This window comes from Sminthopsis crassicaudata, chromosome 4 (genome assembly GCF_048593235.1).
Source record: "Sminthopsis crassicaudata isolate SCR6 chromosome 4, ASM4859323v1, whole genome shotgun sequence".
NCBI classification, from domain to species: domain Eukaryota; kingdom Metazoa; phylum Chordata; class Mammalia; order Dasyuromorphia; family Dasyuridae; genus Sminthopsis; species Sminthopsis crassicaudata.
In genome coordinates, this window is record NC_133620.1 from 82,477,421 (window position 1) to 82,495,969 (window position 18,549).

An 18,549-nucleotide genomic window follows, 5' to 3' on the forward strand; every position below is an offset into this window, starting at 1 on the left:
AGAGTCTGACTTGGGCTGGCTTTTTTTACCCCAGTGTCCTTTGTTGAATCTTTTTCAGTCTATCTTGAGCTGGAGAGAGGTTTAATTCTGTCAGATTTCTGTTAAGAGCCTTGGTTTCTTGGGGTTTTCAAGGGAAATTGGGAGAGCTCTAGCAGCTTGCTGATTTTACTCTGCCATCTTGGCTCTACCCCCAGAACTCCCTCATTTCCATCTTCTGACATCTTCACCTCCTTCACAGCAGAATACAGGTGCCACTTCTATGAAGCCTTCTATAATTTCACCAAAATTTGTGGTCAAGTGTCAATCTCCTTTTTTTTTTTAATCAAATAACTGAAAAGAAATTATTTACCAAAGTTCACACAGCTAATTAATTGTACCACAAATTAAATTTAGAATTCTGTTTCCAGTTCTTGAATTTCTCATTCTACTTTATATGTCCCCTTCCTATGCAAGCAATAGTTTGCTAACTTGAGTCATAGATATTTATGTATTTATAGTTATTTGTGTATTTGGAAGATGTAACCTGATCTCCCTGCTAGATGATGATATATCTTAGGTAGGTACTATATCTTGTCTTCCTTTTGTTATCTATGAGCATAGTTCTATGTGCTCAGTAGGCACTTAATTATATTTGTGGAGTGGTCATCAGAACAGGTTCTATCACCTACTAGTTATGTAGCCTTGACAAAGCCTCATCACCACTTTTTATTTTCCATTGTTTTGGGGAAAGGAGGCAGTTGGATTAGGAGATCCCTGAACTCTCCTTTAGCTCTAGCAATCTATAAATCTAAAGAAAAACAATAAACACCATTAGGGAACATGCATATCTCTAATATTTATGAATTAGGTGGTACAGAAAATTTTCATAAGAACATATTTGGGCTCCTTTATGATGCTTCCTTATGCCCATGTTTGCTTTTCATTAATTATGTAAGATCCCCTTAAAAGCGCCTAAATCCCAATGTGTTGCCAGCTGCATTCCAAGATTTCATTTTTATGCATAAGGTGCACAATGGGGAAGCCAGATCCTAAGGGGAGGATTTAATTCAGCTGTTAGTGAATCATGGAGCTATCACTTCTCAAAGTCTATTGTCTCTCTCAATTGCTGAAATCTCATTATCAATGCATCTTAAAATTCAGGATTAATTATACTTTATTAGTACACACAAAGATGTTAACATTTGGCAAAGTTCAAAACAACCTTGAAGAGGATAAAGTATTAGTGTTTTGTTTTGTGTTTTTTCAGCACTTGCCACTTCTTCTCAAGTCTCATTACAATGAGGGCCTAACTAATTTTATTTTGGTTCCCTTTTTTCTTTAATATACAGTTTCCCATTGCTCTAATAGTTCTTGCAGATACTTTCCAAATACTTTTTAGTTAAAAACATGAAATCATTTAGAACCCATAATGGTCCCTGCTCTACAGGGGAGCAAATAGGACTTTATCAAAATATGTTCACCATCTTCTGTCTCCAAACATGCATTATCAATTGTGACCTATAAAAGACTTATGTTTCTCTATTTCTTTTCATATCCCTTAAGGTGGAATCCTTGTTTTCCTTTCCTGGCTGGAGGCTGCCACTGCTGATCCTTCCTTTTCCTCTCTCATTTTTCCTGCTGGTTCCAAACTGAAAGCATATTGTTTTCTACATCCAATAGTTAAGGAACTCATATATCTTTTTTGTACCATTCCACAAAGCCACCCACTATGTCTTCAAGCACCACCTCATTCTAGAGTTTAGGCATTCTAGAAATTTTAGGCTGCACCAAAAAAAAAAAAAAAAAAAAAAAAAAAAAGTTCTACCTTATTTAGAGGATAACTGATCTTGAGCTTATTCAAGATCAATCTTTTTGCTTGCCTTCTTGGTGGCAAACTCTCCAATAGTGTATTCAGGATATTCTGAGATTGATGACTTCTTTTACTCAATGCTATCAGCTAGATTATGTGCCAGGATCTTTCTCACTCTTGGGTTTTGTATTTATAGGGTGTAAGAAAGTGATTAGGAGAGCTGGATTCAAACCCTGAGACTGATATTTACAATCTGATTGACTTTGGGCAAAATAGATATTCTTTCAGTTACTCAAATTCATTATTTTTAATTAAGAATATTACAAAAGGTGGCCTCTAGTTTCCCTCTCAATGTATCTATGACCAAAAACATGATGAACTCTTGTTAACTTGCCTCAAGTGCCAGAAAGACTAGTTAAATCTCAGGGAAGAAGACTCATACCCTCAAAATTGAACCTAGATTAGCTTTTTTCAGCCTTGAAGGTCAATTCACAACAGTACAGTTCAAAATCCTCTGCAATCAGCCCTGGTAGAAAAATGATATCAAATTACAGTGCATTGCATAATAAGGAAATATCTTCTTATCCTTGCCAATGCCATTTCCTTGAATCTTTGCTTGCTCATAGCAACAGAAAAATCTAAAATACATGCCAAATTGTCTACTCCAGGCAGAAATTCAGAGTTTTTAACCTACTTCTCAGTTTTTAGGAATATCTAAAAGAAAACAGGAAAAAAAAATTGCCTCAGTATTTTTTTCTCTTTTTAATGATTCTAATATACTTTATGATTGCTTTGTTTGCATGATGACCGTTCTTGCTAAAACTACTTCCTGCAAAGTTTAGGATTGCTGAAATAATCTTAGAACTCATGACTTAAAATTCATCTAGTTCTTTACAGCTACAAAGTCTCACATGGTTTCTTTAGATTGTCAAATAATTCAGTAAGGGAAATCATCCAAGATTTATTATTCCCACTTTTGTTCTTGTGCAGTTCTGTCATTTCTGACCCTTTGTGACCCCATTTAGGGTTTTCTTTACAAAGATACTAGAGTGACCTGCCATTTCCTTAGATAGTTCATATTGCAATTAAGAAAACTTAAACAAATAGGCTTAACTGATTTGTCTGAGTATGTGTCTGAGACACATAAGTATATGTATCATGAAGAGTCCTAACATTCTCTCCATTGTATCACTTGGTTACCCAGGTCAAGCTACCCCTGATCAATTGCTTTTTCTCTCTAGACTATTTAATGGTGTTACAGAAAAAAAAAAGTAACAAAGACAATGGGACATTTTGAGACAAATGAAATTTAAAGAAAGGTTTATATTTCTTGAAAAGTTCTCCCACTCAAAATTGATTATATCAAAGGTCAGTTGACCATTGATTGGATAAGCCCCATTAGACCGGGTTGCTTTAAAAAGTCAGAAACACTTTAAAGATTTCAGTAGTAGAGCCAAGAGAAAGATTTCAGTTGTATATTCTTATAAGTCACTAAGGGAGACAGATCTACCAATAGAGAACTGAGTTGCAAAGAACAAATAGGCTCAGAGAACCTAAAGGAGTGACTTGCCCATTAGTGAGGCCATACCTGGTAGAAGCAGTATGATGATACTGAACAAGGAAAGAACATATGGGCCCTGCAGTTCTATAAGTATGAGTTAACCTGGTCATATTTAGTCTTTATTTGTGTTTATATTTATTTACTACTGTACTTTATATGTGTACCCACTCTTCCTTTGGATCTTGAGTACTAGGAAAGTATACTGCAGGTCTATGGAAGGGATATTTTGAAAAGCTGGTGTTTACAACACAATCTCAATAAATGTGTATGCTCTGAGCGAGTGGGTCGTATGAGATATAATTTTAGTAATTCAGACTCACAGAGCACTTGTAATGGGAGGGAATAGACATTCCTTGGTGACCCAAACTATGATTTCTATGTTTCCCTAAAAGGAAGAGCTATGGCAAGAAAATTGGGAGGAGAGTAGTGCAAATATTGTTATCGTTTTAGTTGGGGTGGGGGGAAAAGAGAGTTGGTTTGGATGTGCAATTTGATAGGTGCATGGAACTCCCAGTGCAAAAATTCCCCACAGAAATACAAGTTATTCTGTAACTTGGCACATTCCTGAGAATGCTGAAAGATTATAATACTTTCCCATAGTCCCAAGACCAATATATATATATATATATATATATATATATATATATATATATATATATATATATATATATATATATCCTATTCTTGTAGCTTCTCTTTGAGATAATTTCCTATGATGCAATGCACTGTACAATTTGATATCATTTTTCTACCAGGTCTGATTGTACAGGATTTTGCACTCTGCTGCTGTGAATTGACCTTCAAGGCTGAAAAAGCTAATCCAGGTTCAACCTTATTTATAAACAGATAAAGTCATCTCCTCATCTGTTTGTGGATAGATTTTCTTTACTTTGTAAATAATGAATGGATGTTAAGGATCATCACCTTACCCACAGAGTGTAAACCTGGATGAAAGGACAGAGTTGTCACTTTGATGTTAACAGAAAGCAGAAATGTCATGCTGCTCAGCCCCCCATTGGCTAAAATGTCACTTTGTCTAGGGAAGCAATCTATTTATGGTTTTTCTAATCCAAATATTATGGGGAAAACAGAAGCTAAAATTGTCCTTGATCCAACATAATTAAAAGTTTATTTTGAAATGTATCATAGAAATTTATGATGTTATAATCACTTAATATGCTTCATGATTTCTTGGAGACTTTTGTATATGAGTAATTTTTATAAAAATAATTTCTTAATTTTCTTTTAGTTTACTAAATATGAGCATTTTTGCCCCAGTCATTTAAGAGGGGAGAGGCTTTATTTATGTACATATAAGATTCATGACCTGAATAAAAATTATTTTTATTAGCTTCTTATAAGTTAGAGTTGAACTGGATATAATTAAGTTTTATTTTTCATTATCTGACTATTACAAAATGCAGTGTAGTCTTATGAATAGAAGACCAGCTTTGGAGTGAAAAAAAAAAAAAAAATCTTTGTTTTGGCAAATAAAGTGCCAGTCACGTAACTTCACCATTTCCCAAACTATATGACTGTAAGTTATGGATGAGTTATGAATCTGCTTTAGAGTGGCAGGGCAAGAAGGGAATAAATATTTATATGTCACATGCTATAAGTCATGATCTACATTAAATGCTTTTTTAAAAATATTGCCTTTGATCTTCACAACAATGCTACAAGGTACTGTTATTGTCTTTTTACAATGGAAGAAACTGAGGCAAAGAGAGGTTAAGTAATTTGTGTAGTCACTCAATTAGTAATTGTTTGAAGCTAGATTTGTACTTTGGACTTCTTAATTCTAGGTCCAATGCTTATCCATTTGCACCATCATCTGCTTAGTAGAGATATTTGATATATAAAGAGGCAAATTGAGCAATAAAATCTCAGATTGAAATGTGTGTGTGTGTGTGTGTTTATGAAATTTTAGAAAAATTGTAGCCTTGGACATGTCAGTTTCAGCATCCTTGGGGACTCCCAAGTAAGCAAAGTAAAACAATCTTATTAAACTTTTAGCAATAACCTCTGTGATCTGATTAAAAAAAAATGATGAAGTACTAGGCATTTTGTGCCAGACATTATGTTAAATATTGGTGACACCAAAAAAAAAAATCCTCCTTGATCTCAAGAAGCTTGCAGTCTAAGCTTCTAATTATGATGGATTAAAAAGCCAGAGAATTCCATGTTTAATTCTGGAGGGAATAGGATTACTGGAATGGGATCAAATTTGTATATTAGAAAAATCACATTGACAGCTGAATGGAGAATGAGCAGGAATGAGAAGAGACTCTTTTGAAAGACAAGCCAACCAGCAAACTGTTATAACAATCCAGTCATGAGGTGATAGGGACTTAAGGCAATTGAAATAGTTCTAGGTATAAGGATATCTCATTTATCAACATAAAAATAGCAAAAGAAGTGTTTCAGATTCATTTTGGATATGGTGTAAAAAAGTGCAGAATGTGAATCTCATTATAAATCTATATCCTGTAAGAAGTAATCCTTTAGCCATTTAATAAAGCCACATTCAAGATCATTTAAAGTACATAGTGAGTAAACAATTACCTCTTCTAATACAGCTTAAGATTTGACAATTTGGGGATAGGGATGCTGACAAGGATAACAATGCAAAGACTGTGATCTAGATATAATGTGCAGAAGAATATTGAGTAACTTAAAAGTCCACTTAGACATGTTTTTATCAAATATGTCAGCTTTTCTTAATACGATGTTCTTACCTGAGGAGGCAGGGAAAAAAAAAATGAACATTGTGAAAACACATAAGATAGCCTAGCTACTACAAGTGAAAGATGAATAACAATGAACAATTCATCATGAGAAACAGGCTCACAGATCAAGAAATTCATCATAAAGATCAGGTGATCACTTTGCCTTTGATATGTAGGTCTTCCATATTAGGCAGACAACTTTATGAGCAAAAATGTGTTACACTCAATAAACAGCCCTATAAATAATGAAATATGGTAACACTAAGAAATGACTGCAGAAAATTGAAAGGGGAGAGGGAAATTGTAATGGATAGCAAGAAAAAAATTAAACATATTAAAATACTTAGATGAATCAAGATTGAAGGGAGACTGGCTAACACAATTTTTTTTTTTACAGGAAGCAAATCTATTTATTCCTTTAAAACAAATGAGACTATAGTAGCACCTATTTAAGGATAAAATGAGATAAAATATGTAAAGCATTTTGCAAACCTCAGGGAGCTATATAAATCTTTATTATAAGAATTATAATCATAATTTTTAATTGAGTAAATATTTAAACCTAAGGTATCATAGTATCCAACATCCTTATAATTTCCAATTTACTCCAGAAGAAAGCAACCTATAAGATCATAGGATAATTGATTTTTAGTTAAAAGGGACTTTCCAGGCTACTGGATACAAATCTTTTCCTTTAAAGGTGAAGAGATTATAGCCCAAGGAGGTTAGGCTTCAAAGGGAGGGAGTGGCAAGATTTGAAGCCAAGAAGTATAAAGTCATTGTTTGTTTGTTTGTTTTTTGTTTGTTTGTTTGTTTTGTTTTTTGTTTTTAAATCTGTATCAAACATTCTTAAAAGTGAAACAAGAATCCCTTCCACACTCTCCCTAACCCTTACCACTTGGTATTTGATGTAAATTTGGTTTTAATAACATTGTGGATTAAACTATAAAAAATGTACAAAGTCAAGTAGAGATCTTTGAGACACTAAAGATCTCCTTTCAAATTAACATCCAGAAAACTCTTCATTTGAACAATTCAGACTCCACTATATTTTGCTGTTTTCTAGTCTATGCACATACCATTTCAGGCTGCTATTGAAGGAAGAAAAAAAAATAAATAAATACAAAAATAAAACAAAAAAACAAAACAAAACAAAACAAAAACAAACAAACAAACAAACAAAAAACCAACCAACCAACCAAACAAAAAAACTCCTTTGTAATTTAATGAGTCCAAAAGGAAAATGCATTCCACAAGAGGTGATGGACTTCTCTGGTTAGAAGTCTTCATGCTGAAGCTGGATGAATAAATTTCAGGTATGCTATAGTCATCATTTCTTTGGGATAAGACTTGGACTGCTAGTTGGCTTAGAGGAGTCTTTGAATGGGTTTTGTTAAGTCTGTTTGATTTCTACAAAAGAGATGTGTGTTATTATTTGTTTCCTCCCCTTTCTTCATCATTTTGTCAGTGAGAAAGTTTTCTATATGCAATTGCAATGCAAAATTTCATTATTAAAAAAAAAAAGTGATAATTTCATTTTTTTAAGTAGCTTATTTTTTGTATTTATTATTTTCTTACATAGTTACCAATACAAATTACTTTCCAAACAGCTTCAAAGCAGTAACTTCCACTTTATAAGGAATTTTTTTTTTTTTTTTTACAAATCTCAAGTGAAATTGATGAAGTAATAGGGAACCTCAAAAATGATGAGGTAACTTGAACCAAATCATGAGGTAAATACCTAATAATGAGGTATATACCTCAATAGGATTAAGTGAGGTCTAGTGGCAGGATTTGGGGTACAGGGAGTCACATGGAGCTCCCCTGCAACCTCCTTAGGATTCAGCGCAAGGATACAAAGTTAAATCAGGTCTAGCGGCAGCGAGAGTCCCCTGTAAATGAATTTACAGGCTGAAAACCTAGATGGGTAAAAGATGTTTAATGTTAGGTTTGGAAGCAAGGTAAAGGTCTGGTTAGTAAAAGGCATTAGACAGAGGAAGATACACACCGAAAGCAGCGGGGACAGAGAATCTCTGATGCGAGCATCTTGGCTGGCATCTTTCAAATCTCTGAACCCAAGATGATTCTAGCTTTGCTATTTTTATCTGCTTGAAGAAGTAATGGGCGGAGCTCAGGTTAATTCCTTGAAGGCCAGATTTTTGGCTGGTTTTATCCAAGCCAGCTCAGATCCGGTGGGGGGCTGGCTACAACCCAAACTGGCTTTGACCAGATCTTGTATCAAAGGGGGCTGAAAACCCAAACCAACTGGGGGCTGGGTACAGCCCAAACTGGCTCTGATACGCATCTTTTCCCTTAGGAATATCTTGTCCCAAAGGTAGATCAGACAAGGAATCTTAAAAGGGGCTTCACCTGCTACAAAATTGTCTTCATTCCTAGATTTATCATTTATATATTCATTACATATCCGTGTTAGGCAAAATCATATTCACTTGGTTCATATGTAAGATTGATACTCTTTTGTTTTTTTTTTTTTTTTTTTCAGTCTAATGGAACAAGGGCAAGGGAGGGGAGATGCAAAAACACCTAGAAAATTATGTTTTTTTCCTCTATAGATGTGATCTGAAATTTGACATAATAAACTAGTCAAGAGGACTGATTAAAATCTCACACCCTGACTTAGAGGTGGTAATTGTGGATGAGTCACTTTGTCTTTCTAAAATTGGTATAATAAAATTTCTACTATCTAGTCTACCTGTTAAAAGGTGAGAAGAAAGTTTTGTGAACTGTCAACCAATGTGTCTCAAATGAGATATTTATAAATTGCTTAGCACAAAGTCTGACACATAGTAGGTATGCTTAATTCTTTTTCATTTCCCTCCACATTTCTATACCACAGCAATTAGAATAGAGGAAAAAAAAACAGTTTGGAAGAAATAGCAGTGAAATTATCCCATTTGGCTGCCTCCTCTTTCCCCTTTTTTTCCCTTTTCTCCCTTTCCTCCTTGGCCAGGGTTCTAGCTTCTTTCTTTGACATACTGACACAGCAGAAGCTCCAGTACCATTCAAGCTCCTCAGGCTTCCAGATGTGGTAGTCCTAATCTGGATTTCCTTTGTTTTATAGACAGAGTAGGAGTAAGGAAAAACTGCAGTTCCTAAGATCCTTGGGTGTAAAGGTATAATTACATCTCAGTAGTTCTACGATCTCATTTCTTTGGCTACTCACTTCAACATGACTGACCACTAGCAAAATGCATGGCACATAATAAAAACAGATTGATTGATCCTATTCTGTGTCTTCATATCTGGTACTTATCTGTTGTACATAATGTGTTGTGTGTATACACTTATACATACATATACATGTATTAGAAAACAAAATATTTACATATGTGTATATATGTATATATACACATTGATACTCTAAGACATAAAATATTATACATATAAATGCACACAATAATGTAAATATTATGCATGCATAAAATTGTAAGAAATTAAGACTGGACTGCTTCTGTTGAATTCTGAGCCCAGGTTACTGTCCATTTGCTGAATCTAGAACAGTGCTGTCCTACAAGCTTTGTAATCTATTTCACATTTTAGAATATGGACAATAAGACATTTCCCATCAATATTTTTTCATTCATTGTTTTATTGATAGTTATAAGATACTTTTGAGTAATTATGAAACTCTTTTAGGCTTTAATGCATTATTTTGATGTTTAATGCCAAGACCAATGTCACCCACAAGTAAAACCATTTGGAGGATTTTATTACTATTGGAGACTCCACCTTGTTTGATAATTGGCTTGTACATCTTTCACAATGTTGTCAAGCAGTTTACACAAAATTTATACTTTATGAGTTACTTGTTACCAATATAGGGAAACAAAAAAAAGAAAGTATCTGTTATTGGATGAATTCTAACTAATCTTATGTGACCTGTGACATTTGCATGGGAAATATGTTGCAACTGAATTTAATTTCACTAGTAGTTGTAATTTTAGTAGTAGTTAGGAGTAGTAGTAGTAGTAATAATAGTAGTGGTAGTAGTAGTAGTAGTAGTAGTAGTAGTAGTAGTAGTAGTAGTAGTTGTAGTAGTAGTAATTTTTTAAGCCGCTTTCTCTAATATCTCTTTGTGCTTGATTCTTAACTGTACATTTATTGGTATACTGGCAATACCACTGATAGGGAATGAAAGAGAAAATCCTTTTTTTAATCCAAATTTAGAAATGGCCAAAAAGAGGGTGTCATTTCATCAATATTAGAATCCTCTCATAATAATTAAGCAAATAATTATTTTATGTCACTTTGCAATGGTCACATGGAATACCTTGAACATGAATTTTCAGATAGGACAGGGGATGTGAAAGAATGAGACATTTTTCACTCTCCATTGTTATTCTGAAAACTTTTCCATGCAAAGGCGTACCATCGGAGATATGATCATTTGGCTGTTTTATTTCTTCTTTCCTACAATAATCTATTTTGCCTATAGAAGCCATTTGGATATCATAATTCTAACCACTAAACCAAATGTTAAACATAAAAATTCTATGATGCATCGTTGGTGAAATATTTCAGTGGAAAGCTGATTAAGATACATGCAAATACAAGGTTAAATGTGGAAGATACTAATATTATATAGGATGTGAAATAAAATATATAAATACACTGAATAAGTAATTGTTGATTGAAGAGGTACAGCGTATTGTTGGAATTCAGAAAAGGAGCAGCTTTTGATTTTAAAACATCTTAACTCCATTAAGTCACTTAGAATAATTGCACTTAAAAAAGAATACTTTCAAAAGAGATCTTGGTTTTAAAATGCTAATGCTAATCACAATTTATATTCCTCTATTCCTTGGGAAAATAACTAGCATTTATTAGGTGCTTACATACTGGAGATACCAAGCAAAGCTAAAAACAATTTCTCTTCTGAAGATACTAAGTCATTCTAACAGTTACAGATTATCAATTATCAGGTCTTTGTTAGGAGACACACTTATATTTCCACTTCCATAAAAAGATCCAAGTATAATACAGTATTAGCCAAAATTTCACCAAAGATGTACTAATACAAATGCAAAAGTTAAAATGCAAGATATATATTATATTCACATATTTCTTAATGCAGCCAACCAAATACCTTAATTTTCCCTATTTCTAGAATATTTTCAAATCTCCCTCACTGATCTCTTTTTTTATCCCTGAAAGCCAGCCTCAAAGGGTAAACTTTTCAGAACTGTCCTGAAATCCTTTGAGTATTTAATGACCATTTCCCAAGATCTTAATCAGTATTCATCAATACTTTTTTATATCTTTATATATATATATATATATATATATATATATATATATATTATATATATATATATATATATATATATCCTAATCCCCTTTAAAATATAAGATCCACAAGCACTAAAAAACAAACAAACAAACAAAAAAACATATTTTATCTAAATCTTTGTATTTCTTCTGGACCTAGCAGAATAATCAGTGTGGTACAATGTTGGGTTTGAAATAAGAGGATCTGAATTCAAATGGTATTTCTGCTCCTTATTATTTGGATGATCTTGGGCAAATCACAGCTTTTTTGGGACTCAGGCCCTCTCTGTTTCCTTTATATCCATGATCATCCCAGTCAAGAGTGCTCTGCATTTGATAGATATGCATTGTTTGATGATTTTAAATGCAAATTTGTACTTAAAAATGATTAATTAACAATGCACAAACCTCTTTTCATATTGCTTACTTCTTTAAATGTAGCCCTATTTATGTGAAATTCAAAGGTATTTTGGTTTCTTACAAGTAAAAAAAAAGTTTTTGACACCTATTTTGAATGCAGCAAAAATCAAAAGACTTTTATTCTAAAAGCAAAGCCTCAAAAATCAATTTTTCAGGAAAATTAGCTGTTTTACAAGCTCTGTTATCTTAGTAACAAGCTGGTATTGATTTATGTAACTTTAAATATCTTTTATTGCAAACACATATATCCTCTTTTTTAAGAGACACCATTCAATTAAACAAGCAAATAACTTGTATAAATGGTACAGTACTATTGATTCTTGTTAGCATTTATTTCTGCACCATTCTGAATCTAGTTTGTTGGACTTGGCTACATTCACAGAAGACTGTTCGTGGTTCATAAAGTAGAGTATGAAAAACTATAGGAAGTTGGCAATATCACCTGCTCCTGCAAGAACTCCTATATGTTCACCTATCAATGACCAAGTAAAATATGAATCTCAGTTCTTATGCCTCATTTTATATGCCTTTATTGGGGAAGTACTTTTTATAGAAGCTTGATATTTATGTCTTTAGGTAAATAATTTAATAGGCATTTTTGATGGTGGTTTTCCTAGTCTCTATTACACACTTCTCTGGCTTATTAAAATATTATATAAACAGAATTTTACTTCTCTTAATGATAAGAGGTTATCCTTTGAAAATAAATTATGGGCCATGACCAAATACCAGCATTTCTTTAAAACTTATCAAAATGTGTGTGGGGTATTTTGCTCCTACATTAAAAATTCCCAGATTGTGATGATTCTCAAGTTAGCATTGTATCCATCCCTTTCCTTCTGATCATCAACACTAATTGGCTAAATTATGCTATTTTTATAGCATTCTTTGCCCTGAAATCAAAGTTAATATGCTGTTTGTTATCCCCTCAAAAGAATTAAACAGATGGGGAAAAATCTTGTCAACAAAGCATAGAGGTTACTAATATTCCTTGACTGAATCAATCAGAGATATGAGCTACATGTGAACAGGTCTTAGAAGTTTTCACAGATTCAATAAACAATTAATGTTTTTGTGACTAGAAATGTGTTTGATTTGACTTGATCAGATTCTATGAGTCTGCTAGAAAACAGCAAGCAGGTTCAGAAAACATTATTTCAATGTCTGGCACATCTGAAGAGATTAAATTCTAGCGAAATCTCCAAGAGGAACTCTCTAAGGGAGGATGGCTTCAGACAGTCCTTATCTGTATAATCTTGGTCAAGTTACTTCACCTCTGTATGTAACATTTTTTCTATGTATAATTTTTTTCCTCAGACCAACTCTTTGTTAAGAACACCTACCTCAAAGCTTTGTTGTGAAGAAAAAATAAGATAATAGTCTTAAGTATTTATTTGTACCAGATGCTTTATAAATGTTTATTTCCTTCCTTCCTTGTTAGGATTCTTACAAGGTGCTAAGTCACTGGAATAGATATAATTATCTAATTCAATATGATTGATCTGACCCTACAAGGAGATGTTATGGGCCAGAACTTGAAACAAGATACTGAGTGGAATTGAGGAGACAATGGTTAAATCTAAGTTAGCATTAATTTAATCCTACAACAAATAATGGTTTCCTTGTGATATAATGATTGGTGTATACTCAGTGTGCAACATATAGGCAGGAAGCTCTCAGAGCTTTCCAGTCTTTTGGGAGAGAACTTTGGGAAAGAACTTCTGGGAGATTCAGAGTCAAAATTCATTCCCATTTCGACATTTGTGCTGACAGGAGACATTCTGACAAGAGCTCTTGGGAGCCAAGAAGAGAGATAAGCCTCTACTAAAGCTAACCTGGACCCAGGAAAAGATTCAGTATTTTGAAGGACACAATAAAAGACCTGGACTCTTGGCTGCATTTTGGGATTAGTGAACTAAACTGAAACTAAGGCTGTTCCCAGAAGCTTCCCAAGAAACCTGCCCCCAAGAGAACGATTACAATTTAGAGAAAAGAGAACATTACACTTCCTTTACTTTAATACTTATCTCACTGATTTGTTTTAAGAAAAGAACATTTTTTTAACATTTAAAGAAATATTTTATTTGAAAAAACAGAAAAAGAAAAACAAAATGAAATACATAACAAAATAAAACAAAACAAAAGATAACATTGTCCTGTTCCCAGTAGAACATCAGGGAGGCTTCAAAATATATAACAAGAAATTACTAGATCAAAAAAGTGCATATATATATATATATATATAAATATATATATATATATATATGTATATATGTATATATATATATATATATACATATATATATATATATAAATAATAAAATAAATTTTAATTTTGAATGTACACTTGTTCTTTATTTCCTTATAAACTGTTTTTTTCGGTTCTCTGCTGTGCACCTTATTTACTTTATTCTTTTTTTTTCCTTTTTCAATTCTCCCTATCTCCAAGCAATCTAAAGTTAAGAAAAGATACATTCATATATACATATGTAGATTTATGCATATATACACACACTCACTCCCCCCACATTCATACAAATCTTTCCTATTCCTGCTGACTCTTTAAATTCTCCATTATTTGCTTTGCTGTTGTTACTTAACCTCACTCCACCCAAGGATCCTTCCTTCTTCCCTCACACTTTGCTTTTCCATCTGCCCTTTCCCTTTTTTTTTTTTATAGATTTTAGTGGGTATCCTGTATGTATGTGTGTATGTGTGTGTATGTTTGTAGTGCTGCCTATTAAACCCATTTCTGATATGAGGTTTTCAGAACTACAAGCCCTTCTCCCCACTCTAATGCCTCTGTGTGTAGTCTTCCTCTGCATTTTATTTATATGACATAATTGCTATTTTTACATTAACTCTGTCCCAATCTTTCTTTTGAGCTACCCTATTGTTGATGTGAAGTTTAAACATGAAGTACATCTTTCCCATGTAAACACTTTCTCCATGTTGAGTTCCTTAAAACTCATCTTTGATATTGGCTCTTATATGTTAAATATTCTGTTAAATTCAGGTTTGCTCAATAGAATGTTCTAAACATCAGCAATTTTGTTGAATGTCCATTTTTTATCATTCAAAATTATAGACAGTTTTTCTGGATAAGATATTTTTGGCTACATACCTATTTCTTTTGATTATCCATAGATATGATTCCATTACCTGTGAACTTTTATTGTGGCTGCTAAGTTGTGTATAATTCTAATTGTAGATTTAGCGTATTTGAATTTCTTTTCCCCCTTGTTTCTTGCAAAATTTTCTTTTCGATCGGGGTTTTTAATATTTGAAACTGATATTCTGTGTATTTTCCACAGAGGTTTTCTTTGAGGTGGTAAATAGGGGATTTTTTTTTTTTTTCTGTTTCTACTTTTCCTTCCTGTTCTGTGACCCAAAGGAAAATATTTTTGGATTATTTCCTGAATTATTGTATCAAGGTTTTATTTTTGGTCACAACTTTCTGGCTGTACAATTATTTTTATATTTCCTCTTCCTGATCTATTCTCCAGATCTGTTTTTTTTAAATTATTATAAAATGTTTTATATTCTGTTGTATTTTTTCATTCTTTAAATTTTATTATTTCTTGGTCTGTCATAGCTTCACTGGCTTCCTCTTGCTCAATTCTAATTTTCAAATAACTTTTTTATCTTTGAAACTCTGTACTTCTTTTTCTAGTTGGAGGTTAACTTTTTCCCATGATATTATTGTTTTCTTTGGATTTTTTTCTTTTTAGTTTTCCCCAATGTCTCTCATTTGATTTTTAAATTTTTTATTGAATTCTACAAATTCTCTCTGGGTGGGGAGCCATTTCACATTACTCTTTAATATAGAGATTTTTTTGTTTTTGTTTTTGTTTTTGTTTTTTTTTTAACTTCAGTGTCCTCCTCTGAAGATGAACCCTGGAGTTCCCTGGTCCTATAATATGTCTCAATGGAGGGATTCCTTCTTTTCAGGGTTATATCTATATTTTTTAATAAGAGGTATTAAATATAAGCACCTTTAATCATGGGGTGGGCAGATAGTATATCAAGCTTCCCTGCAGCTCTCTCCTCTGACTAAAAACCTTAAACCTCGAACTTTACCCCCAGCTTCTCTGTGGGTTCCTTCTCATTCTGGGCTCACTCTTAGCAGCAAAGCTGGGCCTGGTGTTCCCAATCAGCCAATCCAGGCTCAAATCCCAACTCCATAACAGTCTGGGAGGTGAAAGTCTCTGGGGTTCCTGCTGGGCCCCACATACCCAGCTATTCTGGGGAGTCCCTACTGGATGTTTCTGCTGAGCTAGGGGCAGGTTTTTGCTCTTCAGATAGGTTAATCCCTACTCCTAGGTCTTTCTTTAAACCTTCCTGAGTTGTGTCTGGAGGAAGCCTATTTTGCTCTAGTCTTCTTGATTTTGCCCCAGTCCATATTTTCCCTGAGTACAAATTTATTTTATTTGTGGGATAAATCTGGAGAGCTTGAAATTTAACAATTTAGTCCTCCATTTTCCCAGAATCCTCCAAAGAAAGCATTTTTAAAAGATTAGTTAGCATCCATTATTACTTCTTTAAAAATATTTTTTGAAAAAAAAATTACCTATGCATATGTACTGCCAAAGAAAATGTTATAATTAGAAAAATAATTAAAAATGTTAAGTTGTATATAAAAATAGGTTTTGATTTATTACATTAAATATTTTTAGTTACTTGCAAATGATTTTTAAATAATTTTTTCCTATTTTGAGTTTCAAATATCTTTTTCTTTTCACTCCTCCCTTTTTCTTGAAAAGGTAAACACTTTGATATTGGTAATACAAGTAAGGTTATGCAAACATATTTCTTTATTATCCATGTTGCAAAAGAAAGCAGAAACAAAATTAAAAAAAAAAAACTTGCCTTCTATTTTATTATTTCTTGGTCTGTCATAGCTTCATTGGCTCAATTCTAATTCTCCCTAATTCACTCCCTTTCTTTTTTCCCCTTACTCTCCTACTTCTTTGTTGTATAAGGTAGGTTTCTATTACCGATAGAGTGTACATGTATGTATACATATGTATATATACATGCATGTATACATATATACATGACTATAGGGCATGTGTGTATGTTTATAATTTTTTTCTTTTTCTAAAATTTAAGTAATTTATTTCCTCTTCTGTTAATCTGGGCAATGCATATTTTTTGCAGGTATTCCTCCATTTCACTTAGCTTATCAAATTTATTTGCATAAAGTTGGGCAAAGTTACTCCTAATTTTTGATCTAATTCCCTCTTCAATGGTGGAAAGTTCTCCTTTTTCATTTTTGAGACTAACAATTTGATTTTCCTCTTTCCTTTTTCTAATCAAATTACCTAAAGGCTTATCTATTATGTTACTTTTTTTCATAAAACCAACTTTTAGCTTTCGTTATTAATTCAATAATTTTTTACTTTAAATTTTATTAATCTCTCCTTTTATTTTTAGAATTACAAGTTTGATATTTCATTGGAGGGTTTTAATAAGTTCCATGAACCACTGAGAAAAAACAAAAAAGTAAACTTTATTTCTCCATTTAATTTTCTCCAAAGATCTTTCATACCTAACTTTGCTAATGTTTTGTTTACCTCCTTAACTTCTTTATTATTTATTTTCTGGTTTTATTTATCTAGTTCTAAGAGAGCAAGGTTGAGATGCCCTACTAGTATAGTTTTGCTATCTTTCTTTCTTCTTTTTCTTCTTGCATCTCTCTTAACTTCTCTAGGAATTTCCATGCTGTACCACTTGGTATGTATATGTTTAGTATTGATATTGCTTCATTAACTATGGTACCCTTTAGTAAAATATGGTTTCCTTCCTTATCTCTTTTAATTAGAGCTATCTTTGATTTTATTTGATCTGAGATCAGGATTGCTACCTGTGAAGTCCGGATTAGCTCCCTGGAGGCCCCTCAGAAATAGCTGGAGTCAGGATAAGCAAAAGTCCTTGGTCTTTAGGGGTAGAAATGAAGGGGATCAACAAGACTGTCACACGCTCTTCACCAATCTCCCTTCTCCTTGTCCTCCTCCAAAGTACCTCTGGCTTGTCTTATACCACCTCCTAATCCCTCCTATGATTATCTGTATACACCAAAAGATCAAGCCAGCATGGAATAGTGAGAAGGACCATTTTTCCAAGCATATGTTGATAGAGTATTGTCCAATAGCCTTAAGTGCTTAGTTGTCTGATTCCAGTGCACCTATTCAGAGTTTCAGCCTTTTACAGCTACCCCTGCTTTTTTTTTTCTTCACCTGAAGCATAATATTGTGCTTCAGCCCTTTACATTCACTCTTTATGTACGACTATGTGTTAAATGCGTTTCTTGTAAACACATTTTAGAATTCTGGCTTTTAATCTAGTCTATATAGATTAAATATAGATAAACTATAGGCTTATGTTTTATGAGAGAATTCATCCCATTCACATTCACAATTAAAATAACCAATTCTATAATTCCTGCCATCTTATTTATCCTAGGTTATACTTTTCTCTTTCCTATCCCTCTTTCTTGCTCCCCAGTATTTTGCTTTTGATGACCACCTCTCTCAAAGATTTGCCCCCCTTTAGAGCCCCTGCCCTTTTGTATATCCTTCCCTAATTCTCCTCTTTTCCCTTCTATTAGTCTTTCACTTTCTTTTCCCCCTTTCCCTCCTACTTCCCTATAAGGTGAGACAAGTTTCTTTGTTATACCAAATATATCTAATTTTCTCTCTTAGAATCAAATCTAATGACAATAAGATTCACACAATATTCATCCCACTCCCTTCTTTCCC

General features: G+C 33.1%; 1 long non-coding RNA gene across 1 annotated transcript in view; it reads right to left on the reverse strand.

Annotated features, from left to right (window-relative positions):
• Positions 1–1,135: 1,135 nt before the first annotated feature.
• Positions 1,136–18,549, reverse strand: part of LOC141540570 (uncharacterized) — a 63,977-nt gene continuing 46,563 nt past the window's right edge. The window contains exons 3-4 of the long non-coding RNA XR_012481585.1: positions 7,937–7,998; positions 1,136–1,646 (exon numbers count right to left, since the gene is read on the reverse strand). This is a non-coding gene — a long non-coding RNA (uncharacterized LOC141540570). The remainder of the gene's footprint in view (positions 1,647–7,936; positions 7,999–18,549) is intronic.